The following is a 16,718-nucleotide window of genomic DNA, read 5'->3' as shown; positions in this document are numbered from 1 at the left end:
CCTAATTTTGTTGTGGGGAATTTTATTCTTAATTAAAAACATTGGTTCTAACCTCAAGGAACTTCCAATCTAATTTAAAGAGAAAAGGCATACATAATTGTTCCTTAGTCAGTTAAAAAAAATAATATTTACAAAATGACTGTTGGAGGTCTAAGGGTTGCTTTTGTCTACCAAGTTAATTCAATTTCAGTGATTTATTTATTTACTTTTTACCCCTACTGAGTTGCCTGGTTTTAATCTTTGTGGTCCAGCCATTGCAAGCTGTAGACTTTCAGTGCTAAAGGTACTTGGAGTTCAGCTCTCTCTTTTTGCAGATAAGGGCACTCAGATCTAGAGACATCAATGCTCTTGCAAGACACATCCTCTTACAAATGTATAAAAAACTCACCTGCATCTAATAAGTCACAGTTACTGACTGAAGGAGGATGCAAAATACTGAATTGCTTTTGGGTAGCCATATCTACAAAAGAGAAAATACATTATTTTGTTCCTATAAATGTAATATAATGCATCTCCAGTAGAAAATTAGAAGTTTTAATATATAGTAATAATCTGGAAAAGATAAATTTTGAAGAAATACCACTGTTATGTCTGTGCAGACAGCATAACTGATCACTTTCAATAAACATATGATGAAAGTGCATAAAATGCCCCCATTCTTCTGTGAAATTACATATGCAAATGCATCTTATACACCAAAAAATAATTGTAGTAGCCTTTTACATCTCATATAACCAAAGTGGTCTTTGCAAACACTCCTTGCCCCTTCAGAAATAATCACTTGTAAACAATACTCAGAATTAACAGGATTTCAAATTTTTTTTCCTCTATTACTGAAAAAAAGCCATTGCAGAGAGGGCAAGGAGCTGGTGGGTGGGGAGTTGGGAGTCTCAGAGTTAAGCGCTGCTGCTGCCAGAATTCCACACCCAGTGGCTGGTTAGTGACTCAGTGTTGAGGGCAATTGAGAGAGAGTCTCAGCTGGTGCTTAAAAACAACAACAACAACAACAAAAAAAAAAAAAAACAAGAAAGGAGTGCAAATCTGCTCTCAGCAAGTAACAGCCTCCATTTTAACCTGGACCAACTGGGTGGAACTGCCCTTCCTCCCTAACCTGTACAGCCCTCCGCTGCACTTGACTTTCTGTTTATTCTGAATTTACCAGTAAAAAACAAAGATAGGGGCTGGGAAGCACAATGGGAACTGGCCCAGGCTGCACTCCAGGCCCCGGACCTGAATGGGAACTATGCCGTTAGTCCATAAATTGCTCTCTGAGTTTTCCTTGACTTGTAAAGTACTTTTTGACGAATATACATTAAAAACAAAAAACAAAAAAACAGCTTGGTGTTGAATTGGGCAGCAGACCTGTCTGCTCAGCTTGATCTAAATTGGCTTTTGGTTGAAACTTCAGGTGGCTTTTCAGTTTGTCTGTGCTCCTCACCCTCCAGGAAGACAACTTAGCCCCTATTTAGCATTTTTTGCTGACAGAGAACCAGCAGCCTTGCTGTTTGAACTTACATTTGAATGTACTATTTGGCCAAAAAAATTAAAAAAAAAAAATCACTCCTTTTAGATTTGTTGGATTTGGTTGCTTTATTTTTTGCCCAAATGCTCCTCTGTCATATTGTTTTACATTTCTCTGTAATTCACTCTTTAATTCACTCTTTTGTGGCTCTTTCAGCAGAATTCCCTCTGCATTGCCAGCTTTCATGAACAAATGGGAGACAGTTTGAATTAGGAATAGAGTGTTCATACATCACAGTCCAGTGACAGGCAACACCTATAGACTGTCCACAGCACACAGATACTACCTACATGGAAGACTGAGTTTAAAAACAAAATTATCCCTTAATCTCTTAAATCAATCAAACCTCCACACTTAGTAGTTAGTGTGTCAATGACAAGCATATGTATCCTCCTAATAAAGTAATAATTAATCATTACAGTGCAGGTGCAATATTATATATTAATATCGTCAGTTCAAAACTTTACATAGCATATTAACGAGATAAAATAGAAAACTAGTTTTCTTTTCTATAAGTTAATTTCAAACAACAAAATTAATTTTGGGATTCTGCATTTGACTTAATGTAACTAAAAAAAATTTGGGATAACTTAGAAGTTCATAAAAGTTGCCCTTTACGAAATTGCTGGGGGAGTTATGGTTGTATATTGATCTAGCTTAGAATTTATGAGGGAAACCAAGTGGAATGAGTGATGGACAGACACAATTAAAGAATTACTGCTGTTAAAGTAAAATTAGAGCCTGACAATAAAGTGGCCCAAACAAGTTTTATTCAAGAGCTATTGTAATAGGAGAAAAGAGATCTCCGTACAGAACTGGGCTCAATTTAGAATACAGCTGGGACAAGTCGGGATTTATAGCCAAGGAGCAGGGCAGGGGTGGGCGGATGGAAAACACTGTCAGGAAACAGCAGCGGTGGGGAGGGTTTTGGTTAAACAGACTTACAAGGATTCTTGCTGAAGGCAGGCTAGGGTGATCAGGGTGGGGGATAAGGAATCTGAAAAGATGTTGAGAATGATCAGAGATCACAGGTGGAGAATTAATTCTCTCTAAATTGAACGTGGTAGTTAATATTGAGTGTCAACTTGATTGGATCAAAGGATGCAAAGTATTGTTCCCAGGTGTGTCTATGAAGTTGTTGCTAATCTGGGTGGGCACCATCTAATCAGCTGCCAGTGTGGCTAGAATAAAGTGGAATGAAGAAGAAAATGGAATGGGCAGATTGCTGAGTCTTCCAGCCTTCATCTTTCTCCTGTGCTGGATGCTTCCTGCCCCGGAACATCAGACTCCAAGTTCTTCAGCTTTTGCACTCTTGGACCTACACCAGGTTTGGCAGGGGCTCTGGGGCCTTTGGCCACAGACTGAAGGTTGCACTGTCAGCTTCCCTACTTTTGAGGTTTAGGACTCAGACTAAGCCACTGCTGTCTTCCTTGCTCCTCAGCTTGCAGACGGCCTGTTGTGGGACTTTACCTTGTGATCATGTGGGTCCATACTCCTTAATAAACTCCCCTTCATATATACATCTATCCTGTTAGTTCTGTCCCTCTAAAGAACCCTGACTGACACAGTGACTTAGCAGGATTTTTGTTAAATGGCGTGATGCAGGCCCAATTAGGTAGACGCCAAGGTCAGACTTAGAGGAGCCTGACTGAAGTTTAGTGAAGGAGAGAATCTTTACTACTGCAAAGCTGTAAGATTCTTGTTTTAATTGGGGTAGGCTAGGTATATATTGTAACAAGCTCTCCCACCCCCAGATACCAATGTTTGTGTCTTCTTGCTGGTAGGTGGATGAATGGTTTGAATGACTGTCTCCTCCAAAACTCACATTGAAATTTAATTACCATTGTAACAGTATTAAGATGTGGGGCTTTTAAAAGTGATTAGGCCAAGAGGGCCCTGCCATCATAAATGGATTCATGCCATTACTGGGGGAGTGGGTTTACCCCCTCTTGCTCTCTGTTTCTCTCATGCCCTCTCTTTGCCCTTCTGCCATGTGATGATGCAGCAAAACGGCCCTTGGCAGATGTTGTCATCGTGATACTGGACTTCCCCGCCTCCAGAACTGTAAGCCAATACATTTCTGTTCATTATAAATCATCCAGTCTTAGGTGTCCTGTTACTACAGCACAAAACAAGTTAAGGCGGTAGAAGAGAAAGGAGTTTGTTTTACACAGTTACTCACAGAACCTGGCTGATGTAGCCTTTTCCATCTTATACCTGCAATTTCTGGAATAATCTTCCCCCTTTGGTTACCATGGCAGGGAAAGAGACTAGAGAACTGTACCAAGGTTTTTCATTGCTTCAATTCCAGATGTGGCCTTGTAACTTCTTCTCACAGCTCATTGGCCAAGTCAGTTACGTGGTCCCAACTAGTGACATAGGGAGCTGGGAAAAGTGGATGTATAGTGGGGTATTTCGTGAGAATTACTATGGGTTCCGTGTTTACACTTAGACATATGTATGCAATAAGTGCCTTCTCCAGTAGCAGTCCCCTGTTATTCGACATTTTGCTTTCCTTAAATTAGCTACCTGTGGTTAACTGAGGTCTGAAATAGGTGAGTACAGTGCAATAAAATATTTTGAGAGAGGGAGACCAAATTTACATAGCTTCTATTACAGCATTTTGTTATAATTGTTCTGTTTTTAGTTATAGTTAATGTCTTATTGGGCCTAATTTATACATTTTTTTTTTTTTTTTGAGATGGAGTCTTGCTCTGTCACCAAGGCTGGAGTTCAGTGGCACAATCTCAGCTCATCGCAACCTCTGCCTCCTGAGCTCAAGGGATTCTCCTGCCTCAGCCTCCTGAGTAGCTGGCATCACAGGCACCCGTCACCATGTCCAGCTAATGTTTGTATTTTTAGTAGAGACAGGGTTTCGCCATGTTGGTCTTGAACTCCTGATCTCAGGTGATCCCCCTGCCTCGGCCTCCCAAAGTGCTGGAATTACAGGCATGAGCCACTGTACCCAGCCTATAAATTAAATTTTATCATAGGTATGTACAAATAGTCCCCAATTTATGATGGTTTGACTTAAATGGTTTTTCACCTTTAGGACTGTGCAAAAGCAATATGCATTCAGTAGAAAGTGGTCCAATACTATTTTTTTTTGTATTTTTTTCAGTAGGTTTTTTGGGAACAGGTGGTGTTTGGTTACATGAATAAGTACTTTAGTGATGTCCGAGATTTTGGTGCATCCATCACTCAAGCAGTGTACACTGTACTGAAAATGTAGCCTTTATCCCTTGCCCTTTCCCGTCCTTCTCCACGAGGCCCCAAAGTCCATTGTATTGTTCTTATGCCTTTGCGTCCTCATAGCTTAGCTCCCACTTATGAGTGAAAACATACGATGTTTGGTTTTCCATTACTGAGTTTCTTTACTTAGAATAATGGTCTCCAACTTCATCCAGGTTGCTGTGAATGCCATTATTTAGTTCCTGTTTATGGCTGGGTAGTATTCCATGGTGTATACACACACACACACACACAGACACACACACACCACATTTTCTTTATCCACTTGTTGATTGATGGGCATTTGGGCTGGTTCCATATTTTTGCAGTTACAAATTGTGCTGCTATAAACGTGTGTGTACAAGTATCTATTTCATATAATGACTTCTTTTCCTCTGGATAGATCCCCAGTAGTGGGCTTGCTGGATCAAATGGTAGATCTAATTTTAGTTGTTTAAGGAATCTCCACACTGTTTTTCATAGTGGTTGTACTAGTTTACATTTTCACCAGCAGTGTAAAAGTGTTCTCTTTTCACCACATCTATACCAACATCTATTATTTTTTGATTTATTAATTATGGCCATTCTTGCAAGCATAAGGTAGTATCAAAATGTGTTTTGATTTGCATTTCCCTGGTCATTGGTGGTGAGCATTTTTTCATACGATCCTCCCTTGTGATACTGGGCAGAGGCGGCGCGCCGTGCACTGTGTTGTCAGACGGTTTTACCAGGTGCAGGCTAGTGTGAGTCTTCTGAGCGTGTTTAAGGTAGGCTAGGCTAAGCTATGATATTCCGTAGTTAGGTGCATTAAATACATTTTTCAGTTTAGGATGGGTTTATTGGATTGTAATTCCATTGTAAGTGGTGGAGCAGGTTCAGTTCTCTAGGTAGTTTCAGGCATCCATGGGGGGTCTTGGAAGGCACACCCCGATGGATGGGGGTGGACAACTGCATTGTCTTTTCTTTTTCTTTCTTTCTTGTTTTTTTGAGACTGAGTCTCGCTCTGTCGCCCAGGTTGGAGTGCAGTGGTGCAGTCTCAGCTCCCTGCAAGCTCCGCCTCCCGAGTTCACACCATTCTCCTGCCTCAGCTTCCCAAGCAGCTGGGACTACAGGCACCTGCCACCACTCTCGGCTAATTTTTTGTATTTTTAGTAGAGACAGGGTTTCACCGTGTTAGCCAGATACTCTTGATCTCCTGACCTCGTGATCCACCCGCCTCGGCCTCCCAAAGTGCTGGGATTACAGGCATGAGACACTGCGCCTGGCCCTGCATTTTCCTTTGGGAGGAAGGGCAAGAGAAAATGTTGCAAATATGGAACACAAGCAGATAAATTCTTAAATTACCCAGGGTGTTTCTTGTTATTTCAAGTCAGCACAAATAATAAAACATATTTAAAGCATCAATAAAATAGTGTAGTGTCGAACCTCTGTGCACTCCAGTGGGGATGGCACCAGGTTTAAGAGGCCAAAGAAGAGCCCCAGAAACAGCAAATGGAGTTTTATTGGGGGTTGATATCCAGGGGAGAGAGTTCCGTGGCGATGGGCTGGACAGGAGAGCCACCTTAGGCATGGTCTATGCCTAAGGTGGCTGGACAGGAAAACCGCAACTGCTTGCAAACAGCATGCAGTTTATATAGCATTTTCCCTTAATACCCTTCCTCTGCCAGGTCCCACCTGGCAACCTTCATTTAACCCAAAAATTCAGGACCTCAGTGCCCTGTTTGGCCCATGTTCCAACAGGATGAGCTGAGGGCTCAGATGTTCCTCATATATAGGAACAAATTTCTGGATTAGCCACTCCCAACTCCCTAGCTTGGAACAGACATTCGGGTGCATCTGCCATGCAGGGTCATTCTAAGGGTATTGCTTAAGTTACTGCTCTCAGGTGCATTTAACCTACAAATAGTTACATGAATTTTTCTCACCCCAGATACAAACATTCTCAAGTGATGGATATTTAGATCTATTTTCGGGAGTTACATGTCCTTTGGCCTTAATGAAAAGGAGACATTTTGGAAAATGTTTTGAAGGGTGAAAACTTATGACTATTTTTGTAGTATCTCCTTTTGGAGAAGTGATATTGGGAACTGCTATATTAGCCTAGCAGTAGTGGTTCTTTTGACCAGATCAATATATATTAAAAGAAAAAAACAGAAAATAAAAGGACTGTATTTAGGTGGATTGTGCTCTCTGCAGTGTGGCACTGTCTATGCCCAGTTCATTTCCTTTTTTTTTTTTTTTTTGAGATGGGGTCTCACTCTGTCACCCAGGCTGGAGGGCAGTAGCATGATCACGACTCACTACAGCCTCCACTTCCTGGGTTCCAGCGATTCTCCTGCCTCAGCCTCCTGAGTAGCTGGGATTACAGGTGCTCATCACCATGTCCGGCTGATTTTTGTATTTTTAGTAAAGATGGGGTTTCACCATGTTGGCCAGGCTGGTCTGGAGCTCCTGACCTCAGGTGATCAGCCCACCTTGGCCTCCCAAAGTGCTAGGATTACAAGCGTGAGCCACCGTGCCTGGCCTCATTTCCTAATTTTATGTTAACTGTTCAGGCTCCTGAATTTGTTATCCCTGTAGAAAATGGGTGAAGCAAGCCCCTCTGTTGGGCTTTTTCTCTAGCACTCATTGGAAGTATGTAAAAGAAACTGATTGCCTTTTACAACCGGTCTCTCCACAAACAATAGGGAGATTTACTAGTTATTTCAGAGGAATTAGAGAATAAAGTGGACATGCGGCATAAACTATGCTAACTCTGGCAATAGTGGACATTTAAGAAGTCAAAAAAGCCTCTATTATGGCTAAAATTGCAATTACGTAAATAGGGGGTTTCACTATATTAGTTTTGTTAATCTCTTATCCCCAAAGGAATAAATGGTTTTAGTATATGGTGAACAACACAGAGTCATTAAGTCCATAAAAGCACTATTTAGTGGGAGAAATAGAAAAGTCTAATTTAATTTAAAATTGATGCATCATGGAGAATGTCTGGCTTTTCAATATCAGCACTTCAGAGCCATAAATGTGGAACAGATACAATTTCCTCAGTGCATGGGAAGCGGTGAGGCCACTCACGTGATGTGCCCTGGAAGAGCTGCAGGGCAGGTGTTGATATTACGGTGGGTCTGAGGCCAGACCATTTTCTCTTTAACCTAAATACATGATTGGGAACAGAAAATGTTTGATATCCACATGTCAAGTCGGTTAGAATTAACTAGTTTGCTGAACAGCTGAACCAAATTTGACAAACTCAAGCTCGTTTGGGGTCCTAGCTTCCTTCCCGGCATGCTGATTTTCAAGCTGGTGCCCATTATGCTGCTCATATTAAAATGCTATGAAAGCAAAGCATTTTGTGTTGAGTGGTTGAGCAAACTCTATTATACAGTAATTATACTATCAGTATAGAATCTAATTTTATGTGGAGGAGGGGGTTTTAACCAAATGAAAGAGGAAAACTCACGAACAGTATTTTTTCATTATCACTATGGGATGGTAAAATTGCGGAACTAGGCTAACTTGGGAGGCTATTTTTAAGCCTATTTCTACTAATTAAAATTAACTCTGCTTTTGCTGGATTTTATCAAAACTTAGCCACTATAACAATAAATGTAAATTCTAAGGACTTCTCTCTATTAGATGCTTATTGAGCATGCAAGAATTTCTGTCAATGACCAATCATAGGCACACTTGCTCTATTATTCATGCTATTTTAAGCATCATTGAGACACTAGGTAACACACAAGTGGACCTCAGGTTACATATGAGTAGAACCACTTCAGAAATAATTCTTGCTGACCGTGGGGATGTAGAAGATGAGGGAGGGGGGGCGGGAAGACCTAGTTAGCTGTAGTACCAACTGAGATACTGAAGTTATTTATGATCAAGTAATAAGGTTGGTTATGTCACTTGTGGAATTTAATTAAATAATTATTACGAAATACCTACCACGTGCAGAACATTGTGTGGGGATTGTTACTATTCAAAGGTGAGTAAACGAAGGGTTTGTGCCCAGGGAATGTATAATCTTCTGTAAATCAATTGCAGTTGTTTATTGATTGCTACATAAATATTGAGTATTAAGTTAATTACAAAGGAAGGGGTTATCTGGTATGTGGATTAACTAGGCTCTTTGTTGCTGCTTTTCCTCCAATGACTTTGCAGCTGTCTCCCACCTCCTTAGCTAGAAAGATGAAAAAATGAATGGAAACAAAACACAAACCCTAACTTACTGCTTGTTAGCAAACCTGGAAAACTGGGTAGTTTAAAGCAAGAAAATGTGCCAGTTAGAACAGGAGTTATGGATTGAATGATTTTTGTTGTCTGATGCTTATTGACAAATAAATAATATATATGTATTCATTTGCTATACATACAGTATATGTGCAAAGATATTTATATATACAAATAAATGAATATTAATGTAGTGCATAGCCCACACCACTTAGGGGGGTGGGTGTGTGTATGCACGCATAATATCTATGATCTGTTACCACTAAAGTGAGAGAAAAAGCAAATTCAGTCATCAGGCTCCAGCCTGTCTTTCCACAGTAAAAGATTATTCTTTGTTCGAGGCTGTACACTTGGGTGCAGGGTGAGCACCACCAGTCTCTGATCCTTCTGTGGAATGTGTGGCTTGCACAATAAAACATACTTGTGGGAAGCAGATTTCTATTTATTTAACGAGATTTAATGCATTAATATACCCAGAAAACCGTAACAAAAGAAGAAATAAAGTCCTCACAGTAAAATAGCATCGAAAATTGGGTGAACTCATAGCTGCCTTGTCTGTCTCTGACATACCTCATTGGCAGAGAGTCTTCTGCCAAGAAATATGCCATTTTTCCTGGCATCGTTTACTCTAGGTTCTACCTTTCTTTTTCAAATTCGAGAAGAGAAACTCTACTTCCTGGAGGAATTCTCAGTTGGCTGAAATCTCAGGAGAGAAGGTGTTACCCCCAGAGAAGGGCCCCCACCCCCACTACTTCCCTTTCAGTCTAGCCAAACCCCTCAGAGGAAGGTAGGCAATTCTTTCAGTCCGCTGCTCTCCCCTTCCAAATCTCATCCTCTTCTTTTAATCTAGTAGTTTTCAATCTTTCAGGCGATGAATGATAGTACTATTCAACCTACAAACGTTCATAGACTCCCACATGATATAGCTGGTTTCAGGTTGTTTGTTTGTTTGTTTGGTTGGTTGGTTCTGTTGCCCAGGCTGTGGTGCAGTGTCATGATCTCGGCTCACCGCAACCTCTGCCTCCCGGGTTCAAGCCATTCTCCTGCCTCAGCCTCCTGAGTAGCTGGGACTATAGGCATGTTCATCACGCCTGGCTAACTTCTGTATTTTTAGTAGAGATGGGATTTCCCCATGTGGCCCAGCTGGTCTCAGACTCCTGGCCTCAAGTGATCCACCCACCTTGGCCTCCCAAAGTGCTGGGATTACAGGTGTGAGCCACCATGCCCGGCCAGTTTCAGGTCTTCATCACTCTTTTGAGTCATGATTCCAGAGAAAGAGTTTTTCCCGCATATACAGGTTAGGAAAGCCATGGAGAATTTTCTTATTGACCTGAACGACATATCTCCATCTTACTAGCTTAGGTCACATATCCAGCCCTTCCTCAATAAGTCCAGCCCTCTGGGCAGGATTAGCCCCATTTAAACCACATGGAACGGGTCCCTCACAGAAAAGAGCGGTTTTGTGGCCAGAATAAAGGAGACAGGATGATGAGCTGGCAAAAATAGTGAACGTTTGCCCACATTTAGAAAAGTGCTTTGAAAAATCGTGTAACAATATATAAATGTATAACATTGATCGCCTTTTCTCATTCTGCTATAGACTTCAAGCGTTGATTTTAAAAGTAGAGCAATTATGTTAACAAATATAGCAAATATGTAGGCAGTGTGCCCTACTTCACCAGTTTTTAGTGCATGTAGAGTAAAATCTCCCAGCTGTCCATTCAGTAGCTCAAATGCCCACCTGCTTTTATTAACAGAAATTCTAATATGTCTCTCTTGGACCTCCTGTCAACCCTGATTTGTCCAAAATGTTCCAAAATCTACTCAGATTAAAGAGTGCCAATCCCTGATGCTCTTAGGGATTCTTTCTTGCTGTTGCTTTCACTGCCAGGTAGTGCCCCTGTCGAAAGCTGTTCTTGTACTGTCAGAATGATGGACCCACTGCTTCAGACCCCCTGAAGACCCCTGAAGACCCGGGCCGTGTCTTGGGCTCCAGGGCTCCAGCTCACATACACAGAACACTATTTACCAACAGTCAAGCCGAGGCGGGGTGATTTCCAACTTCGGCTTAACACTGTGTGGGAGCTGGCCATTTCTAAGTCTTTGGGCCAGTAGATGAGGCTGCAGGACCACATGCACCTGTTCCTGGTGAGTTCTCCTCTAGGATTCTTGAGGTCTTACCTTGACACTAGACCTACATCATGGTCCCCAGTTCTTGCCCAGTTGTGTCTATACCTTTGAGTCAAGGTAAAACCTTGGTAAAACCAGAGGCCATCTCACAGAAGGTCTCGGGGCTCCTGGGCTCCTGGTTTATCAAGCAAATTGGTTTATCTTCTTATATACTAAAGGGAAGGACTACTTTTCCTAAGTCTCTGGAAGGATGAGGTTTTTAAATGCACCTTTCCCCGGGGCAAGGGGGGCTTTTTAACTTTAATTTTTACTAAACAGCCAAACTACTCTTTCAAGAACAACAAGAAGAACAAAATGTTCCCCAAGGAACCTTCTCTTTCCAGATGGTAAAAGGCTGGCATAATTATTTTAAAACTCTCCCTCCCTGGGCATCCTGTTAACACAAATGTAAACCTGGATTTCTGCCTCAGGCTTGCCCCTCCTGATGTGTTCACAGTGTTAATAAATGACATCACTCTCTACCCTGGTGACCAAGGCAGAAACCTGGAGTCAGGTTTGACTCTTCTTTTATACTTGTCTACCACATCCAATCTATTAGCAAGTCTTGTCATTTCTACCTCCTCAATATCAACCGGTTCTGTCCACTGCCTTCCACCCTCATTCCCACTAAGTTCCCTAACGTCTCCTCTGAATTTTATGGTAAATCCTTCTGATTTGGTGTTCACACTACAGTCTGGATATTTACTAAACTGCAAATGTGGTCATGTGACTTATCTACGTACAACTTACCAGTGACTTCTCATTGTTTTTAGGCAGAAATCCAGAAGCAGTCCAGCATCTTCCTCACTTCTCCAGGATTATCTCCCACTGTTTCCTATTTCACAATTTTATTCCACCCATACCAGAGTCCTCATGCTCACATGGGGCTCCAGGTTCTCTCTGACTTCCGGAGCCAGCACTCATTCAGATCCTGTGCTCTGGAAACATCCCCTCCCTCTCTCACTCTCCTCCCGCCATGTTGTGTGTACTCCTACCTAAACTCAGATTGCTGACGTCCCTGGCCTGGTTTCCATGCCCTGCTATGCATTCTGTACGGCAGGGGTCCCCAGCCCCAGACCACACAGCAAGTAAGCAGCAGGTGAGCAAGTGAAGCTGAGCTCTGCTTCCTGTCAGATCAGCTGCACATTCAATTCTCATTGGAGCATGAACCCTATTGTGAACTGCGCATGTGCACTCCTTATGAGAATCTAATGCCTGATGATCTGAGGTGGAACAGTTTCATCCTGCAACCATCACCCTACCCCACCCTGTCTATGGAAAAACTGTCTTCCATGAAACTGGTCCCTGGTGCCAGAAAGGTTGGGGACTGCTGCTCTACATCCTCCACCATGTCACATTCTGCAACACTGCCTTTAAATAGCATTTCCTACCAATGGAAGTTAGGAAGTCAATACTGAGCCTCATGATGGCACCAACCATATCTGCACAAGCACTATCATGTTCCCAGAGGTTAGAACAGCATCTTGTATAGGGTGGACAACTAACACCTATTTATTTAAATACAAAACACATTAATAAACCTTACAAGGCAGCAAAGGCTTGGGGAGAGGATTTTCAATGGCAGTTAGGAGCTGTGGATTTTTTCATCTTTTCTTACTCCTCGAATGATTTTTATGTAAGACTCTGCATTAGTTTTTCATGGGAGATGAATGGTCATGCCCTAACGGGACAGAGTCTGGTCCTTAGTCAGGGGCTCCTGGCAGAGCTGGTCTTCTGGAGGAAGCACTCATCAGCTCCTTTTAATTAACTGTCATATTTTCTACCTGCGACCCTACTTTAAGAAAAAATGTGAATGCCACACAGGCACCTCAGAATATGAAAATAAATGCATTTGAAGGCCCTTGAGTGAGATGACTGATTAGGCTAACTCTGAATTTCCAGTCCACTTGAAGTGAAATAATGGTCCCAGAGGTAAAATTATACAACAGGAATAATGTCACAAGCTGATAACACCAACTTTCTGACCCAAGGATGATTTCTTTTCCCTCTGAAAATCATATTTCCACCAATAATGTTCGGAAAGGTGCTTATCTGGGCTGGAGTTCATGTGATGAGGTTAGACATGAGGTATGCTACAGTGGCTGTTTGTACTGATTTTCTCCTCTTAAAGCACATATTTAGAAAATTATCCAGTTCCTGTAAAGCAAAATAAACATCTTTTCTTATAGCGTATTTTTTTTAAATGGCAAATCATAAACTACTGAAATTCAATAAGTCATTAAATGTCATCACTTGCAAACCCAGCTCTGACTAATTCCTTAGGCCTGGCATGATCAGACACACTAAGACTTTAGTCACCCTTACCAACCATCTAAATACTGCACACCATGGCAGCCTACTGAACGTGAGCCCCTGGATGAGGGTGATGGGGTTTTCTTTTGTCTGTAATTGCATTGTGTATGTATTTATTTTCTGGAGTGGAGGAAGGGGAACCCAAAAACTGGTTTCTCTGCAGCTCATGTGGTGAAACATGTCCATTTGCAGAGAGGTGCTTCTTGTGAGAAATGGCCAGATGGGGCCTCGCACACAGAGACTGGTGGATGTGTTTCCCTGTGGTCTTAATGATTCTTACCTGAGATAAATAATAGAAGACTGACAGAACTAAAAGTATCATTAATAGGCTAGTTTCATTTTGAAAGACTAAATGTGAGGATAAATACTTTTTCCTTTTTTGGGGGTGTGATTTTAAAGTTTCTGTTACTTGAATTAGAAAACTAATCCCCTCTTATTTTAACAATTCAGATGATACAGATACATATAAGAAAATTAAAGGTTTTCTCCAGTTGCCTCTTCTCCCACCCATATTCCTCCATTACTTTCCTTATTTCTTTGTGATTATATAAACATATAGGCACATGCACGGGAACTTTGTTTCTATTCTATGTAATAACAATAAACATGCTGTCTCATAACTTGTGTTTTTGTTGTTGTTGCTTTGTTTTAATTTTTTTTTTTTTTTGAGATAGAGTCTTGCTCTGTTGCCCAGGCTAAAGGCTCAAGTGTAGTGGTGTGATCTCAGCTCACTGCAAACCCACCTCCCAGGTTCAAGCAATTCTCCTGCCTCAGCCTCCCAAGTAGCTGCGATTACAGGCACTTGCCCCATCCCCAGCTAATTTTTGTATTTTAGAAGAGATGGGATTTCGCCACGTTGGCTAGGCTGGTCTCAAACTCCTGACCTCAGGTGTTACACCCCCCTCGGCCTCCCAAAGTGCTGGGATTACAAGTGTGAGCCACTGCGCCTGGCCTTGTTTTTATTTTTTATTTTTTTAGCTCAATGTGTCAAGGATATCTCCAGTCATCCTGTCTTCTGAACTCTTTGGGGCTTCAATTCTGTGCCATGAACAAGGCACCTGTGTACCCTGTTATGTCCTTGTGATTCTCCTGTTTCATGTATTCCTGTCTTATCTCTTTGACTAGGTTTAAAGAAAAAGACAGTATTATTTGCTCCAGTTCCCCAGTGCTCAGAGTCCCCCCCGACTTACTAACTGACCCTTTTGAGTTGTTTCTAATCAACTCTTTGGGCTGAATTTCAGTTTAATTTAAGCGAGTCCTTTTTGTAAGCACATGCTTTGAAGCCATGTATTTTGTATTCCTTGGCCACTACCCAATTACCACACCTAATGTGCGCAGTTAACTATGCAACCGAAGTGAAGCAGTTGTGCAATTACCCAGATAATTCAGGGAAAGAAGGGCGTGCTGCCCTAATGACTCAGGTAATACTTGTTACAGAAATCTGGTATAGGAAGGAACATTTCTTTCTTTTATTAAATGTTTTATAGACATGTGGGAGAATCTTCTTGGAGTAGACTTCCTGGGTGGGCTCTTGCCCACCTGGTGAAAGTTCCCCAGGTAATTGTGAAAGTCACCTTCCCTATTGAAAGATTATTGTTACAGGGAATTATTACGTAACTAGGCACTGAGATAGAAGTTAGAAAGTCAATGCTGAGTAAAAATACATAAGGTTCCTGCCTTCATAAGGGTTATGGTCTGTATTAGATTCCTAGGGCCTCTGTAACAAAGTATTACAAACTGGGTGGCTAAAAACAATGGAAATTTATTCTCACAGTTCTGGAGGCTAGAGGTCTGAAATCAAGGTGCTTGCAGAGTCATGTTCTCTCTGCAGACTCTAGAGGAGGACTCTTCCCTGCCTTTTCCAGCGTCCGGCAGCCCCACGTGTTTCTTGCCTTGTGGCAGCATAAGTCTGGTCCCTGCCTCCATCTGCACATGGCCATCTTCCCTCAGTGTCTGTCTTGGTGTCCTCACAGGTGTTCTCCCCTCTCCCTGTGGGTCAGTGTTTGCGTCCGGATTTCCCTCCTCTTATAAGGACATCAGTCATATGAACTCAGCTGACCCTAATGACCTCATCATAACTTGCTGAAGTCTTTGCAGAAGCGAACACCCAAGTACCAAATAAGGACATACGTACAGGCATTTGGGCTTAGGACTTCAACATTATCTTGTTTGCGGGGACACAATGCAACCCATAACAGAGTCTACATTTTCACCCTAATGGACCAGATAGACATTTAATCAAATCATCTAATACAAACTTACAAACTTACAAAGTTTCTAACAGATCCAAACTTACGAAAGGAAAAGGTCTATAGAGGAGAGAGACAGGGTGCCCCAACAACTCACATAACGGGCATTAGACCTGGCCAGGATTCTGGGGAAGTAATGCTTGGCTGAGTAAGCATTAATTAGGTGCAGATGGGAGGGAAGAGCAGGTTCAGGCAGAGTAATCAACATATGCAAATGCCCCTAGGGAGAGGAAGGATGCAATTACCAAATACTTGTGTAGTGGAGTGGAGGGAGCAAAGGCATGTGATTAGGATGGCTAATGTTTGTGAGATTCACCATCACACCATGCAGGACCTGGAAATGGATGCTGGGCATTTGTTTTCTTCTCCTAAGAAAAGCAGGATGCATTGAAGGGTTTAAGCAGAGGACAGCTTATGATTTTCATGTCACATCCATCACTCTAGCTGGAGAGTGGAAGACAGATGGGAGCAATGCAGACTGGATGAGCCTAGGCCAGTTAGGAAACCCCGGCAGGTATGAGATGATGATACCTAGACTGGGATGGTAGAGCCAAAGAAGGAAAGTTTCAAAAATTATCTGGAGGATAAAACAAAATAGAAACTAGGAGTTGATTACATAAAGTGAGGACCTTGCTAAGGATGGCATGGAGAGTCCTGGCCTGGGAAGGCTGGTGATGATTTCTTGGAGACAGCCCTGAAGACCACCTGTTTTGGGGAAGGAAGATGGTAAGAGCAGTTCCGTTTGAATTGACATTAAGACATCCAAGAGGAGACATTAAGCAGGCATTAGATATACAGGGCCCTGTTGGAGGAAACTAACACTTTGTTTAGTAACTGAAATTTAGTGCTAACCTAAACAAAGAGGTTGGGTAATATCCTGGGCCTTAGAGATTTCAAACAGGTTTCAAAACCTAAGGCAGATTATCATCTACTAGCCATATGTATTAGTCCATTTTCTGTTGCTATAACTGTATACCTGAGACTAGGGAATTTACAAAAGAAGA

The sequence above is a fragment of the Chlorocebus sabaeus genome, chromosome 15 (assembly GCF_047675955.1).
Source record: "Chlorocebus sabaeus isolate Y175 chromosome 15, mChlSab1.0.hap1, whole genome shotgun sequence".
Taxonomy (NCBI): domain Eukaryota; kingdom Metazoa; phylum Chordata; class Mammalia; order Primates; family Cercopithecidae; genus Chlorocebus; species Chlorocebus sabaeus.
This window is presented reverse-complemented; position numbering follows the sequence as displayed.